This window comes from Dermacentor variabilis, chromosome 2 (assembly GCF_050947875.1).
Source record: "Dermacentor variabilis isolate Ectoservices chromosome 2, ASM5094787v1, whole genome shotgun sequence".
In the NCBI taxonomy this organism is placed as follows: domain Eukaryota; kingdom Metazoa; phylum Arthropoda; class Arachnida; order Ixodida; family Ixodidae; genus Dermacentor; species Dermacentor variabilis.
The window spans coordinates 126,396,410-126,415,468 of NC_134569.1; the positions used below are offsets into that span (position 1 = coordinate 126,396,410).

Sequence of the window (19,059 nt, forward strand, 5' to 3'; positions counted from 1 at the left end):
CTAACTATGACGCAATTGACCCGCGCAGAGGGGGTGAACGAATTGGTGGGACACTAAAAGGGAGGGGGGGGGGGCGCTATGTACGCGCTGTGTCTATTTCTGGATCCTCCGCGTCATCACGATGACGGGGACAAAAATGATGTAGTAGGGAGGGAGGAGAGAGCTAGTGGATGGACGTATGATGTCGCGGACACGGGCTAATCCATTTTATTTGTTCTGTTGCCGCGTGCTCCAGGCTGCCGTATAGTTTATAGCTTGCTGGGAGGAACGGGCTGTCCTCTCTCTCCCTCCCCTTGTACATATTTGCGCCGCCTATTGAGGTCGGCGCAAATTGGAAGCCTCGCTCACGCGCCGCTTTCGCGTTGTTCGACGGTCGATCGTTACACTGTAAAAAAAATTTCTTCAGTTTACGGTCAAAGTTGCAGGTAAAACGTTGCCGGACACTTTTCCGTTAAATGAAAAACGGTGTTTCCGTAGAACGGACAGGCCGTAAAAATTATTTCCGTTAAATGGAAAATGGTGTTTCCGTAAAACGGACAGGCCGTAAAAATGATTTCCGTTAAATGGAAAATGGTGTTTCCGTAGAACGGACAGGCCGTAAAAATTATTTCCGTTAAATGGAAAACGGTGAGCTCCGTAGTTGTGATTACAGAATTGACCGTATTTTGCAAATAAGAAAAACGGTGAGTTCCGTAAAACGGAAATGCTGTAAATTGAGCCCCGTACTTGTGATTATAGTACATGACCGTACTTTGGTAATGAAGAAACGGGGACTTGAATGCTCGTGTTCTCGAGCCAAATTGTTTCGTTCATTGGAATAAGTTATTTTGGGCAATGAACCACCCAAGTCGTACATTACAACGTGGATAACTTGCAACATCATTTAAGATATAGCTGGAAATGGGGCAGAAATCATAGCACACAGGAAATACACCACACAGAACGTGCTGTGTTTGCATGTTTCCTCCTAGTGTCATTGTTTTCTACACCGCTTATTCTTCGTGTCAGTGTTGTCATGTTGCACTTGGGTTCTGCATCCAACATGTACACAGCATACATACAGATTTGTGTTCGAGAAACAACAAGCCACTTGAATCTGAAAAAAACCTGTGTTTATTCTGCTTTACTGAAAAAAGCAGGGTGTGAGACCGGGCTAGTTGGTATTCCATGCTGAAGTGACCAGCACAAGAGTGAACGCGGGACACTAAAAAGGTGACAAGAACAGGTGCGAACTTCCAATTGGTGTTTATTATGAAAAGGCATGTATATGTACTCTTGTGCACTTGATCATAATCAGTTACAAGAGCGCACTAAGGCCGCCCCAAGGCCTAAGGCGGCCTCCCACATACAGACCCCAGGTATGCAAATTTTTTAATGTCAACGCTAGGGATAATTTGCTAATGCAGTTGCCTTATGCGTTATCTGCCCCCTCAATGATGGGCCTAGTGCTTTCTTGCGCGTTGCTTGCTATTATTTCTGTTTTTTCAGAGTGCATGACATTTGCATGGGGAGTTTTGGATTCCAAGGAAACCCTCTCTCCCTTTTGTACTTTTGTATTATGTTCGTGTAGTCTCATATTTAGGCACCTTCCCGTTTGTCCCACGTAACGCTGCCCACAGAAAAGAGGTGTGCTATTCACTACTCCCCCTGAGCATTTCGACGAAACCTTTTCTGTGAGCAATGTGGCATGAAATTGATTCTCTGCTGACAGGGCTGGTTTTGGCACATAACTGAGATAACTTGTTGGGTGCGGGAAAAATGACCGAAACTCCCGCCCTTTGGCCTATTTTCTTTGGTTTATGCAAGATAGCGTGAATGTATGGGATGACTGCTAGATTCCTGCGAACAGTATCACATAGGTGCAACTAAAGAAAATAGGCCAAAGGACTGCAGTCTTGGTCATTTCTTCCGCACCCCGCAAGCTATCTAAGTTATGTGCCAAAACCAGCCCTGTCAGCAGACAATCAAAATCATGCAACATTGTGCAGAGAAAGGGTTTCATCAAATGCTCAAGAGGAATAGTGTATAGCATACCTCTTTCCTGCGGGTAGCGTTACGTGGGACAAATGGGAAGTTCCCTAAACTTGAGACTAGAGGAACATAATCGGAGAGTACAAAAAGGGAAAGAAGGTTTCCTTGGAATCCATTGCTCCCAATGCAAATGTCATCGACTGTTTGAAAAAACAGAAATAATAGCAAGCAGTGTGAAAGAAAACACTAGACTCATCATTGAGGCAGCGGCTATTGCAGAATGCAACTGTGTTAGCAAGCCATCCCTATAGCACTGACTGTTAAAGAATTTGAATATCTGGGGTCTGTATGCAGGAAGCCGCCTTAGGCCTTGGTGCGCTCGTTTATTTGTGATGGCCATGTTGACTTGCATGATTGTAACAGATTATGATCAAGTGTGCAAGAGTACATATACATACCTTTTTGTAATGAACACCGGTTGGAAGTTTACGCCTGTCTTTGTCGCCTTTTTAGTGTCCCGTGTCCACTCTTGCGCAAGTCCTTTCCGCATAGACACTAGAAATTGGCTGACTAGAGGAAGGATTGGTTGAGACTTGGAATGACTGGCTGCTTGCAGAGGCCTTCGGCTTTGCCTGAAAAGAAAGAAACACCAATCAATTAAGGCTGTTCAATTATTTACCATCATCATCATCACTATTGTTACTCAGATAAACAATGAATTCGTATTCACAACTGTCACTACAAGTGCTCTTGTCAAAAGAAATGGTTCAGACTCAGCCATGTTGGTATATATTCATTCGTAGCCTTATAGCATAAAAAGCTTCAGATAGAAAGGACCCAAGTCAATTGATGGTTTGCCTGGAACAGCCAAAGATGTCACGTGCACATTATGACATTCGGAGATTACTTCTCCCATATTTAGGTACAGCTGCCATGGCCACATACTGCAGACCATAGCTTTCAACTTTCACTGCTCTATTGCTCCATTAAACAACCTTGCAGATTTTACTGTTTCCCAAAACAATGAAGCACTCTTGAAACAAGCGCAAACCATGCATGTTGTTTACTTCCGACCCAGAACAAGCAAGCCAAAGATATTGTCCAGCTGACAGGCTGGTAGAATAGCAACAATACAAAAAAACCATGCTTGCACCACAATTGTGTCACAACAGCCGTCAGCCCCTTTCGGATATGGTTTGTGTCACGGAAGAAGTATCAATGTGAAATATTCTTTTTACTCAAGCAGTGAAAATTGAAAGTTACGGTTGTGAATGCATCAACATACCCTTCCCATCTTCATAAAAAGTTATAATATTGCACTGTGTTCACCGAAAAATTTGCCCTTTTTGTAAAGAAGCCTGCAATTATGCCTGGACCCCATACATGGCTCTGGCAGGCAGTACTGTTTATTCTGTCCATTTCTTGACTTGCAATTCCATAACGAAACAAATAATGCAACATATTTTTTCAGATTGCATTGCTTCATGTGAATGTGCTTAATTCGGGAAATTTCTGAAATGAATCAAGACTCTCCTAAAAAATTTTAAAGTAGAGTAATTCATTAACATGCCTAAACATGAGCACTTCCCGTAGATTTTGAGAGCCAATGAGGACAGAGCTATTTGCTCAAATTTCTATGACTCATGGCAACAGGATGGCCGAATTCCGTGCTGTTAGTAAACGCAAAGAAAAAAAACTTTGGTCAATTTATGCAATGTTTTTTTCCAAAATTTTTCTTCTTTATACCGTAGTGGGGGTACTCTGTGGTAATTAGTTGGAATTAATGCTATTGGCCTGCAGTCTGGTACAAAATATTTTTAAAGCCGCAGCGACAACACTATTTCCTGCGGATCTATCCAAAATGCAGATTCGGTAAAATACAGGGAGAATGCTTCTAACTAAACAGGTAATTCTATATTGCTTTTTGCAGAGACACCTTTTTTTTCTTGGAAAACTAAGGTTAATTTCATTGTTGCCAGGCTCGGGCAGCAAAATAAATTTTAAAATCAAAATTAAAAGTGATCGCCAGGCATGTCCAGTTGAATTTATCTGAACATGCCCTACTGTCGGCAGTACATATGTTGCCACTTTAAAGGCCTGCAAGAAGGCACCAGTTACATTTTCTAGGGCAAGAAGGCAATGAAGTATGTTACTTAAGGCAATTAGTCACAGGAGTCCTGGATGAGTAGAAGAAAACTTAAAGACTATAAATTGTTTAGAAGACTTAAGTCACATAAAAGTACCATCATTGCATTGTGCTAAAACTAACCTAAGAGACTGAAACCTGACATGATAAAAATGGAGCTTGAGAATGAAGGCTTGCTCAACAAGCAACAGAACGACAAAAAATGATATGCATGATAAATTAAAAAAAACACGCTGTTGAGGACGGTAAAGAACTAGGCACCATGACGAAATTTGTAAATATGCAAGCATAGGATGGAGTCAGTTGGCGCAAGCCATATATATTTTTAGAAGAACTTGTTGTTGGGCGAGTTGGTAGATATTAGCGAGCATTGTTTAACTGCGCGAACAAACGAACCACAAAGACAGCGAGGGACAAGGACGGGCGCAGACTTGCAACTAAAGTTTATTCCACAACGTACACATATAAGTACACACCTGACATACACCACTGCGCGTGCGCAAAAAAAAAAAAAAAAAAAAGGCAAGGTAAAAGAAAAGTAAAACCTTGTATAAGCGAAACGCGACCTACCTACGCTCGTCAATAAACCTCATCTCACTGTTATGTAAATAAACTGAGGTGTCACTGACACATTCTTGTCCCTTCTTTCTAATATGGTACGCCTCGAGTAGCTCTCTGGCTCGGCTATCTCGGCAGCGGCACAAAATCTTTGCTTCCTTCATGATCGGCTTGCACGTGCATGCCAGGCAGTGGACAGGCAGGTGCCCATTCGCTTTATTCCTAATAGACAATTCATGCTCACGCAAGCGCACATTCACACACCTTCCTGTTTGACCTATGTAAACTTCGCCGCATGATAGAGGTATCTGATATACTACTCCAACACTGCAATCTACGTGGGAAATGGAGTGCTTTGTTCCGCACCCTTGGAAGTTATTTTTACTTCTTCCTATGCGCGAGCATAGCCCAGCGAGCTTGCCGGGAGCCGAGAGCGCTATCTCAACTCCATACCGTTTCGCAACCTTCTTTAAGTTGTGGGAAGTTTTGTGAACATAAGGCACAACTGTCCGTTTCTTATTTTTGCGCTCCCTTGCGTCTTCAGCAACATTGCCTTGCGTCTTTATCTTCTTAAGCACTGCCTCCACTACTGCTGAAATGACTGACTGCGGGAAACCGGCTTCTTCCAGCCTTACAATCTGCTTGTCAAAGCTTTCCTGTATTTTGTGCGTGCAGGACTTTCTTATGGCTGATATGATGCACTGGGTGGCTATTGCCCGCTTTACCGTTTTCGAATGAGCCGAATGCAATGTTGCTGAAGACGCAAGGGAGCGCAAAAATAAGAAACGGACAGTTGTGCCTTATGTTCACAAAACTTCCCACAACTTAAAGAAGGTTGCGAAACGGTATGGAGTTGAGATAGCGCTCTCGGCTCCCGGCAAGCTCGCTGGGCTATGCTCGCGCATAGGAAGAAGTAAAAATAACTTCCAAGGGTGCGGAACAAAGCACTCCATTTCCCACGTAGATTGCAGTGTTGGAGTAGTATATCAGATACCTCTATCATGCGGCAAAGTTTACATAGGTCAAACAGGAAGGTGTGTGAATGTGCGCTTGCGTGAGCATGAATTGTCTATTAGGAATAAAGCGAATGGGCACCTGCCTGTCCACTGCCTGGCATGCACGTGCAAGCCGATCATGAAGGAAGCAAAGATTTTGTGCCGCTGCCGAGATAGCCGAGCCAGAGAGCTACTCGAGGCGTACCATATTAGAAAGAAGGGACAAGAATGTGTCAGTGACACCTCAGTTTATTTACATAACAGTGAGATGAGGTTTATTGACGAGCGTAGGTAGGTCGCGTTTCGCTTATACAAGGTTTTACTTTTCTTTTACCTTGCCTTTTTTTTTTTTTTTTTTGCGCACGCGCAGTGGTGTATGTCAGGTGTGTACTTATATGTGTACGTTGTGGAATAAACTTTAGTTGCAAGTCTGCGCCCGTCCTTGTCCCTCGCTGTCTTTGTGGTTCGTTTGTTCGCGCAGTTAAACAATGCTCGCCCATATATATTTACAGATTACTTGGAAAGGCCTTCGTCCTGCAGTGGACATAATGTATGTGAGAGCACTGTGCCCCTTCGATTATGCAGTCCCAGACTGTCCGCAAACCACCTGCGGCTTCTGGTCTGGCTTGCATTGACAGAAGGGCGCATCTCAGTCATGTGATCCCGCTGCCTGGGACTGTCCAAGGTTTTGTTTGAAAGCACCGTGATTGGAAGTCGCTCTCCTGGCTGCTGTTGTCTGCTATTAGCTGCTTAAATTATGGGGTTTTACGTGCCAAATCCACTTTCTGATTACGAGGCAAGCCGTAGTTGAGGACTCCGGAAATTTCGACCACCTGGGGTTCATTAACGTGCACCTAGATCTAAGTACATGGGTGTTTTCATATTTTGCCCCCATTGATATGCGGCCACCGTGGACGGGATTCAATCCCGTGACCTCGTGCTTTTAGCTACTTGTAGATAGCGCCCTACCCAGCAAATTCAGTAGCGTGGTCATCAAAATGGTGCAGTCTCAGAGGCCATGTCGCCGACACAACCATAAAGCTTGCATAATGGAATCGCAGCCTGAGCACATTGAACATGTTAACAAAGCTCAGTTTACATCGTGCTCTCGCTCTTCGGGCCCCTTAACCGCTGTATTTAAGCCAGCTCATTCATTTCCTGTAAAATTTAAGCGTCATTGCCACACAAAAATAAGCAAAAACACGGTTGTGCCACATCACTGTTCACCCACAAAGCACAGGCCGATATCCTCAAAGCTCGTGAAACCGTCTACTAAAGGCCTGACGTGTGTCTAGGACAGAGCGCGTCTACACTGTCTACTAATCCTGCACATCCAAAAGCAAAATTCCGAATTTGGGTAACAGAAGGAATCAGCACACATGTCAACAGCAATCTGTGAAGCTCTGATTATACAGGTTGTCCCACGTAACTTGAGCCAAACAATAAAGATATGCAAATGTGACGTAGCTCGACAGAACCAAGGTAATGTTGTTTGCCGTCACTTGGAGATACTTAGATATTTTTTCATTCCACCACAATAAATATTTCATCTTCGTTAATTAATCAACTTTTCAAATATTATAATCAGATTAGAAGCGTCCATGAGAAAATTGTAGAGCAACATGAAAAGCTCCCCATACAGCTTTCTGTTGTTTGAGACATGCTGCGTAGAAGTGTTTTTTCGAGAAAGAAGCTCGCGAATACACAAAAAGTGCTGCGAATGGACAGTCACGCAACAATTTAGTGTGTATTTGCAGGCTTCTTTCACGCTAGGAAAAACACTTTTATGTAGCATGTATTAATCATAATATTTGGGAAGTTGATTAATTACCGAATACTAATGATTTAATCTGGCGAAATGAAAAAGAAATGAGTATGTCGAAGCGAGGGCAAACAACATTACCTTGGTTCTGTCCAGTTACGTGGCATTTGCATATTTTCAATGTTTGGCTCAAGTTACGTGAAACACCCTGTATGCCACGCCAGCTACCAGCATTAAATATCTACATGCAATATGATATGTTTCCTCGTCCACCAGTTTCACTCATCTGAACAGCGAAATCTACCTGTTTACTATGCATATAGCAATGAGCATGACAGATGTCACGAAACACATCAAGAAAAGCAAGCATTTGCGCCTGATCACTGTGTTTTGCCTTAAAAAACACAAGGACTAAGGTTGCAGCAATTAGACCACTCATGAAAACCTCGCATTATGGCACACAAAGCATCGATTTAACAGAAGCGATAGCTGAGTGCATGATATTTGCTGTCTGGAACGCGCAAAGTACATATAAACACACAGCCTCTTTTAAAACATAGCATCAAGCCCGCATGCATCTTTTTAAGACAGCCGCTGTCTGGTAGCTACTTGCATATGTCTGAACAAATATCTGCTGACAGCTCTGAGAGTCCGCAGAGTCTGTGACTTCTGGTAAAATGAATGCGATACTGGCTGCTCTCGGACTGGTGGATGGGGCTTCCGAAGCCGATTGAGAAAATCGAATGCGGGACAGCAGTGCTAAGCAGTCCAGGACTGTCAAGGACTGATAATCGAAGAGGCCCACTAATGCTTTGTGTTCCTATCCTATGTAATCTCTTCATACTGATCAGCTCAAGCTGCATGGCAAAGTCTCTTGTTAGTGCTCTGAAGACAAGCCTCTGGCACAAACATTGGCTATAGAGACGACCATCGTTTGACAACTGTTGATCTGTTCATAGAAGTGAGAATTCCGCGACAAACTTTTCAATGAAGTAAGCAATATGATGATGAACTTGTTTCACAAAACTTCATAAGTACACCTGACCTTTGACTCATTTTTGCATGTAAGTAAATATTATGAAATTGTCGCTGTGAACAGTTGTCCCCAACTGCTGTACACTTGTGATAAAAAATTAACCGTATTTGAAAGTTTGTATAATTAGCCAGGAGAGCCGCACTTGCTGGATGGCTCATCATTTAATTTGGAAAAAAATTCAGCAGTGAGCAGCAATTGTATCACTAATGACCTTGAACATCTTTTATAATTATTAATTTGTAAACACCTGTTGTCGAACAGCCCACCTACTGAAGTTTTGAACACATTGTACACAACTATAGCACATACTACGCGAAATAAGATCTGTAATAGACCTTACCAAATACAATATTAGTGTGGCGGCAAGTCAAATGGCTCCTTGCAATGCTTGCGTCCTTCCTGGGAGAACAAAAAACGACATTAGGCTTACACTGACAGCACCAAACCACATAATTTAAGTTGCAAACAAATGCCCCAGAACATAGGAAGTTCTAATTAGATATGGTCAACCTGCTTGACCATGTCACAGACATTGAATGACAGAATGTACTTTTATGGAGCCGCAACTCTATGAAATACATGCTAATACAAACATGCTAGTACACAGAATCAAATTGGATGCATGAAAATTCTCAGTAAACCTTTATTTCCTAGCAACCACAAGTTGCTCTTTGTGAAGTGCAACAAGTGAGTGTCTAACCTACACTAAGAAGGTGGAAAATTCTGGAGCCTTTTTGGTGAATAACTAACCATATCTCTACCGGTACCCAGCAATACAAAGGTGAATTGTAAGTATTATATTGATTAACGAAACAGTTCAGTGCTACCAAGCAAGTACAATAAATTATTTCGAATTCATCTTCATGTCAGGCTAATCAAGTTAATTTTCTTTAGATCACATGAGAGAATGGTTGGAAAAAAATATTGGAATCTGTCAACAATGTTGAAGCAATTTTATGATGGCCTGCAGTTGTTGAAATAAGACCTGGGGCAGGGGGAGAAAAGACAAAGAAGTGTGATAAAACAAAATGGGGCCTGTGCTGTGCAGCTACTAGATGCAGTTTTATTAAATTATGATGTGCAAAACAGCAGATGTAAGAGATGCGAGACCCTCAGGTGGTATTTTGCAATGTTGTTACGGGAAATTGTTTCAAGGAGCATGACTCCTTAACCCTTCAAGGGTCAATGACGTATATTTACGGCACTATCTGTAGGTTTAAAAAGCGCGACAATTTCCTAACGTTTTCTTTTCTGTCATGTGCTGCCATTATGTGGAAATACAGGGAATTTCTTTTGCACGCCTCGCTCTCTCAGTTTTCGTTGCATGGTTTGTTTTAGCGCTAGTTTGCTCCTGCGCGTCTATGTACTACCGCTTGCGCATTGGCGTGCGCGCGGGCGGGTGGCGGTTGGGGTTTTGTTTTCGCAGGCCGTTTCGGCTTCTTGCGCTTGCAAAACTGATGGCTATCTCGTTACTAATCGCCTTGTTTCTCGCTCATTTAGTGCTCGCAGGGGTGCGCATAGGAAGGATGCTGCCGTGCATGCGCTTCTGTTGCTCCTTTTCTTTTTTTTTTTTTTTTTGAGACTCGCGAAAACTAATTGCATCTGGTTGGCGATAAGATGAAGATTAGTGGAAGTTTGTCACATGTTTTGCTTTTTTGATGGGCACACAACCGCACAGTTTTCTTGAGTGCATGCACCTACACAGTTCGATTACACTATGGATGTACTATCATAAGCAATATGAAAGGGAACACAGGAACGCGTGGCAAACAGCCTTGAAACAGACTCGGAGCGATACGCGGATGGCGCTGTGAAAAATGAAGGGGGAAAGGGGAGTGCTCTTCCACTAACTGTTGGCACTCCCAGCACGCTGGAATTTCTACAAAGGAGCAGCTTACGTCATGGATCGTCCGACAGCCGATAAGATGGTGATCGTCACCAGTGACTTACACCGATTCACTTTCTTTTCTTTCATTCTCTTTTTTTGTTCGTGCAACCGCTTGATAGTACTCAGAGAAAAAGTTTGCCCTGTATTTCAAACCGATTCTTTATTTGAATCGACGCACTCGGTTGTCAGTGGCACCTCGAACAGTGACGACGCTCAAACCAATGACGACAGAGGAATAGAATAAAGAGAAATTAAAAAAAAAAGAACATTGACAAACTGTCTCTCGTGCGACTGTTGCACGAAGTTCGTTCAGAGAAAATTCACGTCGCACACTGCAGTGGCCCACGCAGAGCAGTCAACCCTGAATTTGCAGCCTCAAGATGCCTCGAGTGCCTCTTAAAGAGCGGGAAGATATAATAGAAATGTCTAAAAGAGGTTATACGCAGCGCAATATTGCTCTCGTGACAAGCCGCCCATTGAAAACAGTCAACCGGATTATCCAGGCTTACCGAGACGAAGGACGCATAAACGATGCGCCGCACCGCACACCACCTCGATCAACAACGAACGACCAAGACCTTTGCATCGTGGCTGCCGTCAGCGACAAGCCATTTCAAAGTGCAAAAGACATTCGAGGTGCTCTTGGCTTGAACAACTTGAGCGACAGCACGGTACGACGAAGGCTTAGAGAAGCAGGACTGCAAAGCCGCATCGCCGCACAGAAACCTCTGCTCACCGCAGCCAACAAAGCGGCTCGCCTGAGGTTCGCTACTGAACACCGCAGCTGGAGTGAAAGTGGGTAGAAGTATGTAGTTTTCTCTGATGAGTCCACGTTCTCGAGCCGCTGGGACAAACGAAAGAGAGTGTGGTGGACCGCAAACACACGCTTTAGTCCGCAGAATATCCAGGAGGTGGCCGCCAGTGGACGCGTGTCTGTGAACGTCTGGGGGGGGGGGCGATTTCCCACGCAGGCCTAGGCCCACTGGTGAGAATTGATGGGAGGTTCACCAGTGCTGCGTATTGCACTCTGCTCGAGCACCAGATGATCCCCTATGTGTTGAACAGGCTGCACCTGGATGGGTGTTATTTTTTCCAACAGGACTTGTCTCCCGTTCACACATCGAAGGACGTGGCGCGCCTTTTGGAAGAGCGAGGGGTAATGCAACTTCAGTGGTGTGCGAAGGGTGCCGACATGAACATTATAGAGCACGTTTGGGGCCGTATGAAAGTGAACCTTTCGAAGAGCTCACTAGAATTGGCGAACTCCGACCAACTATGGGAAGCAATAGAACATGAGTGGAAGCCCGCCTTCAGCGTGATACCGCACTCATCGAGGCTCTCTACGCATCTTTGCCTCAAAGAACAGAGGCCATCGTTAAGTCGACGGTGGCATGACGCGTTATTAGGCCACCAACGAACAAAGCAAAGGACGAGGATAAGCTGCGATAACGCTACTGCCTTATTTCATTTGCTTCAATATCTTTTTAATATTCGGCAAGCGCCAATAAAATTATTTTGAACTTACCCTTAAAGACAATTTTTTCCCGGTTTAGATTTACCATAAATCAATATCGAAGTCCGGAACAGTGCTATCTTTTGTAATGATTCGACGCAAAAGGTTACCAGTGACGCAATATCGAACAGTGTTATCACTGTCTGCTGGCGATGTGAAATTCCGCACTTTGCAGACGCATGGCGGGAGTGCGAACAGTTGTTAGAACAGCGTCCCCCTTTCCACTTTGTTTCCAACGGTGGCCGCTGCATATCACCCATATAGCTGGGTCTGAGGGTGTTTTCTACGCGTTCCTGTGTTCCCTTAGATATTGCTCATAATAGTACATATTAGTGTAAGAGCAGGAACATTTGAGTCTTGCAAAGTATTCTCGTGTGCACATTTTCAAAGCCTTGAACTATAACAATGTAACAAATTTTTTACTCTTATAGGTTTATTTCCTTTTTTATTATTGTTATTCATGAATAACGAGTACCATATATACCAACGCAAAATAATTTTTTTGTGGCTTTACGGACACCCTAGAAAAATTACGGTAAATTTTTTTCGAAATAAGTCCCTAAGAATTGGAATCTGCAATAAAAAAAATCGACCCTGGGCGGTCGAATATGGCGAAAAAGATCGACCCTCGGGGGGTTAATTATATTCATGTAATCTTTAGAAACGGATGGCATAAAGGACATACTTGTTGACAGTTTTATAGCGAGTCATGAACACGATGCACGCGGTAGTTAAAGAAGCATCTTTAAAAAATGCTCTAGAAACTTGCAAAAAGCAAGTTTCTATAACCTCTCACAACACCGAGCTTCACCTACAAGTGTTGTAACATTTCCTTGCAACGTGCAGCACTGTTTTCACAGACATAGTTTGAATCACTGTGTCACAAGCTCTGGAAACAAAAGTGCATACATAAGTGCTAAACAAGCACATATGATGCCCTACCCCTACTGCACAGACACATTTATCTACACTAACACATGTAGATGGATTATGTCATCCATTTGGTAGCTTCTGATCATGTTCCAAAGCATGAATCTCATAACTGCAAATTCTATAAGAATGTGACACCGACTGATTACTTGGGGACAACACGAAAAGATGGGAGAAGGCCAAACAACACGAGCGCAAGATGGGAGAAGGCCAAACAACACGAGCGCAGGCTAAGACTTTTGGTTAATTGCACACACACACACACACACACACACACACACACACACACACACACACACACACACACACACACACACACACACACACACACACACACACACACACACACACACACACACACACAAACAAATATTAGGCCTATTTGTCCTGCCTAGTTGCAGCTGCAGGACAACGGGATGTTGTAAACAACCACACAGTTGAACTGCTGCATGTGCCTCTTGCTACACTTTGCGCCAAGGCCTGGTCTGATTCACCTTTTTGAACCCAGATTTTGAGACCATGGCTGACCTTCTGAACGTGATCTAACAGTGGTCACACCACTGTAGGCCAATGTTAGACCTGGGTATAGAAGTTCTCCTCGACTTGTTGAGGATGCTATTTCGTGCTTCTGTGACAGAGCTTCACAGCCGAACAGTGCGCTGATGCGAAAGGCAGAATTCCCTCCTTAAAAGACGGGGCATAGATGCAGTGCACATGACACTCACCAAAGAAAACAATGAGGTCAAGAAATGGAAGATCACTGTCTAGTTGTAGTTTTCCAGTAGAACACGTTGTGGGGACTACTTGGTGAAGAGCTTTCAGAAGATGAAGCGCCAACAGAGACAACACAGTAAGAAAGAACAAAGACAGCACAAGGTGCTACTTGCAACTGTTTATTGAGGTCAAAAGCAGCTGAATATATAGCCATGGGGAGAAGGGGAAGAAAAAAACAGAAGCATTGCTTGTGTGAAGGCGCACGCGCGAGAACACAGAAGATGAAGGGAATCATAAGATTAGCCAAAATCTAAAATTTATCTAAAAACATGCATTCATTTGTGTAAATATTCAGACACAGGCATGCTGACACAGGCATCCCCTCTATTCTTAATCTGGTTGGCCTCCAACAGCTCACGTGCCATAGTGTATTTGCTTTTAAGCACGATCGTTGTATCCTGAAGCCTTGCTTCACATACTTGCTTATTCTCATTCCTGCAGGCCTTGCAATGAAGTGGCAAGTTTGAGCCATAACTATTTTTCAGTGGAAACTTGTGCTCCCACAGGTGTTCGCTGATACATCAGCCAGTTTGTCCGATACACTCTTTCCCACACTTCCACGGTATACGGCCGCTTCTTCACACTTCACAAAAGGATTTGTATGTTTAATAGAACACTCTACTTTTAGAGTCATGAGATCCAATCAGGCGGCACAAAGTATCAAGCTTTCGGGGCGCAGCAGAAACCACAGGAATTTTATATTTTGCGGCGATGTGTTTAAGATTACGCGCCACTTCGTGAGAATACGGTATCGCCACTGGATACGGCAGAAATCCTTGCGGGCACGAGGTCGGTATACCGACCCTGCAATTAATTGTTGCAATGTAAGTCTATGCACTCCAAGACTGTTAAACGTGCGATTGCCACTATGTGCCTTGAATTTACCCTTAAAGAATTGTGCTGTCATAAGGCACACAAAACCTTTGACGAACAGATTTTGAAGTTGAAGAAAGCTGGCTTTCCTTGTTTGGTTTTGAGCAAAGTTTCGGAGGCGTTGTTGAAAAAGGTGCAAAAAGAAAGAAACTGAAGCAGTGAAGAAGGTCAAACATTGGAAAAGAAAGCTACAGTGGTGATACCGTATTCTCACAAAGCAGCACATAATCTTAAACATGTCATCGTCAAATACAAAATTCCTGTGGTTTCTTCCGAGCCCCAAAAACTTGCTACTTTGTGCCGTCTGATTGGATATGATGACTAAGAAAGTAGAGTGATCTAGTAAACACACAAACCCTTTTGTGAAGTACGGAGAAGGGGTCGTATACTGCATACCGCTGAAGTGTGGGAAGGAGTAAACCGGACAAACTGGCCGATGTATTAATGAACGCCTGCAGGAGCACAAGCTTTCACTCAAAAATGGTTATGGCTCAAACTTGCTGCTTCATTGCAAGGCATGTGAGAATGAGAATAAGCAAGTACGTGAAGCAAGGCTTCCTAATACAACAATCATGTTTAAAAGCAATGACACTGTGGCACGTGAACTTTTGGAGACCAACCAGACTAAGAAAAGAGGGGACGCCTGTGTCGACACCTCGTCTCCGACTATTTACAGAAATGAACGCATGTTTTTAGATAAGTTTTAGATTTTGGTTAATCTTATGATTCCCTTCATATACATCTTCCATATTTTTGCACATGCGCATTCACATAATCAGTGCTTCTTTTTTTTTTCTTCCCCCTCTCCCCATGGCTATATATTCAGTGCTTTTGACCTCAATAAACAGTTGCAAGTAGCACCTTGTCCTGTCTTTGTTCTTTCTGACTGTGCTGTCTCTGTTGGCACTTCATCTATTGAAATGTAGTTTTCCCCTTTCCATGAGCTCATCTAGCACTGTAGAGAAGACAGAAAACAAATAACTCAACCCATTTAGTAGCCTTACTTCACGTCATATAGGGTAGAAAGTTTCCAATGAAGCAGAATACCTTTACTACGCTGGTTCTTACAGCAGCTAGTGTTTTACGACTAGCTGACAGTGTTCTCGGCAGTGAAAAGTCACAATTAAAGTGGTTGAGCAACTATTTAATGTCTCCTACAAAGTGCCACGCATGTTCAAGTAAGCAAAACTACTACTGAAAGGCAAGCTCCACTATCTGGGCCTGAAGATTTTCTGTGGTGAGCATCGAGCTGGAGCTATTCCCTGCACTCAAAGGTGTTTTTAACTTTTCTATTGGTGCACCTGAACACTGAAGCATGTTGTTGCTACAGGAACACCGGAGATCACATTTAACACTTGGTACCACCCCGACGTGGAGGGGAGCTTCCATAACCAAGTACAATGTTTGCTTTTAACAGTGCGTTCGCACTGCCTTTTAGCATGCATTGCCAAGAAGCATTTAATGGAGTTGAACGTAGCTGACGTCTTAGGTCAGACAACTTCGAGTAAGCCAAGGCCTATGACTGTTATGCAATCTGTACACAAAGGCAACCATCAATTCAAGCAAATTGTTCAGAGAGTTGAAACTACCTTTTTATTTTCAGTGCCAAGCAATCTGGGCACGTACAAAATGTTAACCGGACCAGGGCAACACGTGAAGTTTACATCAAAAAGTATGTGCTGGAGTTCATAGGTACTACGGTTGGTGCTGTTTACAATATCCCACTGTCCTGCAGCAGCAATTATGTAGGACAAACCGGCCGACGACTCAAGGATTATCTTACAAAACATGCACAGACCCTTGACACAACATGGGGGAGCAACATAGCTATTGATGCTGCTTTGTGCAGTTGTACACCAAATTTTTAGCAGTGAAGTATCTTCATGACACATTTTCATAGCAGACATAACTTTCAGAATAGCTCCCACTATGCTAGCGTGTCATCACTTAACCTGCCGGAGCATTCTGAATTGGGCTGCTTGGTGCATGTTTAGAAGGGAACCGAACAGGGCTACAGACAGGACAAAGGGAATATGTTGCTGTGTACAACACTGTCACTTCATACTGGCAGTAGCACTGTTCGTTCCCTTTTAAATATTCATATCTTTTGGTCGCCTGACCATGCAACGCAGCTGCGAGCTCAGGCTATAATTTTACATTGTTACGTTGCCTTCCAATGTTGCACTTAATTACATCATCGCATACTCATCTGTTATAGTTAGCTCAACACTAGCTCACAGTGAGCTTATTCGTGGCTAATCTTAGTTACCATGGAGCCCATGCATGACGGTGCTAACGATCAGTGTGCAGTGTTGTTGCATACTCATTAAGCCAACACTAGACAAACAGTTATTTTATTGGTGCGTGTTTTATCTGTTGCCTCAAATCTTGAACTCTGGCACTATAAGTGTTTTTTAAACACCACTCATATGTGCAACCAAGTCAGGTATGAATCAATATCCCTTTCAAGTCGACGTGCTCATACTGAACCAATTTGTTGCCACAGGAAAACAAATCATCAATTATCCTTTGAATGCATCTGCAAAAATTACTCTACTTGCATAGGCCTCGTCATTCCACCAACATTTGCAGTCACTGTCTATTAAGATTGCATATGCAAGACAGATATACAATAGAATGGCACAGCTTTCCAGAACAAAGAGCACCACTAGACAGACTGCTGTGGCACACTTTCTAAGGCCCACTGGCTGAGAAACTGCGCACAAACCGGCACACAGACATCCTTCACTGGTGCAATAGCTGCAATTGAAGCAAATAATATCAGGTATTTTCAGACTGGTCGTCCACAGTAAAGCAAAAACATTTTCATATACAAATACTCTTGCACATAAGCTTGTCACCGAATTACCGATTGCTGTGGTATCGTTTGGTGTCTTCAATTGTATCGTTCAACTCATTTAAAAAAAGACTTCATGAAGCACCTTCTATTCGGCAAAACAGCAGACATTTTGCTCTACATAACTCACAACATGTATTTTAGAATAATTATTGTATTGATGCCTATATGCTGAAAATTAGTCTATGCAACTAGAGACAGTCAGTATTAGAACCAGCCTTTAACATCAGTGTTGACACATCTTTTGATTTTTTATACCAGTTTGGAACATTTGTAACTTTGGATGTCCATTACACACTTTTTGGCACCGCTATTCTGTGTCAAGGTTACGTTAAAAATTACTTATCACATGCACTTGCTTTACAATTAAGCCGCAGATGGGCAAAATTTACGTGGCAATCCACTCCCAGATTACGTTAAATGCTGACGTATTGCGTCAGAACGTTGATAGTCACCCTGGTAGCTGTCTGAAGTAAAAACAAAACAAAAACAAAAATTCGCGAAACATCTGGTGCCGATTACCAGCTAGCAAAATAATCAATTTCTTCTCCAGCGACCCTTAATGGGTATCACGCGGACACTTTCAAGTGCGATCGCGCACGATTGCTCGGGCTCGATCCCAAAGTGTTCCAAGGCACCGTGTTACACTAGTGTTACGTAACACTGCAGATCGCACGAGGTTACGGCAGCAAGCACGCTACACCGTCCATTCATTGTGATGTAGGGGCATCGCATGCAACATGCTCTATGAGGTCTTCATACACAAGCAGACTTTCAATTCCAGAAGCAGTCTTTCAATTACGGATATGAACACAGCGATTATGCACGCCAAGCACACTGCGTCCTAAGCTTAAGGAAAAAGAATTTCGCTGTGATGCAATGCGTCGCCGAATACGGCTAACATAGTGTTACACCGCGCCGTGAGAGATTGCTAAGGGGAACAGTAACTTCACTTTATTTTGGAATGCCAAGAACACATCACAACACATTGCAAAACTGGAATGCCAACGTCAGTAAACCAGCTGCCACATACAGCCGATAACGAACTGCTACAGACGACATCGTCGCTGATGTTGCCTACGCGCCTCAATGTACTCTATATGAAATGAGCACAACAAACGCTACACCATTTATCACAGACTCGCAATGCCGCGGCTTTATCAATCCTCATGGCCAAGCGGGAATGTCGTTACAGGGCATTGACAGGGCATGCTCACACAACACAGTTCAGCCCGTCACCGGCCATCGCGGTGCATTTCGCACGCGCGACGTGCACCAACAACAAAAAAGGACACTTAAATCACTTACTTGCGTAGCAGTCCATCGTCGATTCCTTCTTATTCTCTCAGTGAAATCCCAAATGCAACAGGTATACCACCACCGCACACCGCCATTTCCAGCCGCTGTCCACTCTGTACTGTTGAGGCGGAGAAATGCAACCCGTCGTGTAGAAGCGATGAAGGGTGGTAAGCAGCGCCACCGCTGAAACCTCTTCCGTTTGTGCGTGCGTACTACGATTCGCCTATGAATAATGTTCAAGCAGCGTTACCTATGGTGATATTAGGTAACTGCTGGTAAACGTGGGCGGTGTCTATTCTTTATATTCGTTGCGTGTTGATTTTTCGCTCTTAACATGCTCAGTTGCCCTCCACATGAAATTACGGACGGTTCTCCGTATTTCAAAAACAGAGCTCACGTCCGTTTTTTTACGTAGAATTCCGCCGTTTTTCATGAAACTGAACGGTCTACGTAATTT

At 43.5% G+C, this 19,059-nt stretch overlaps 1 protein-coding gene and 1 long non-coding RNA gene across 2 annotated transcripts in view; one reads left to right on the plus strand and one right to left on the minus strand.

The window, feature by feature from the left end:
• The window catches only part of LOC142572666 (kinesin heavy chain-like), a 164,619-nt gene that overhangs the window by 19,775 nt on the left and 125,785 nt on the right, over window positions 1-19,059 (plus strand). The gene's annotated exons all lie outside the window — the stretch shown is intronic.
• LOC142572665 (uncharacterized) lies at window positions 1,096-18,766 on the minus strand. The gene is made up of 3 exons (XR_012826119.1): window positions 18,612-18,766; window positions 8,809-8,867; window positions 1,096-2,603 (listed from the first exon to the last, which is right to left on the minus strand). It is a non-coding gene; the product is annotated as an uncharacterized LOC142572665 (long non-coding RNA).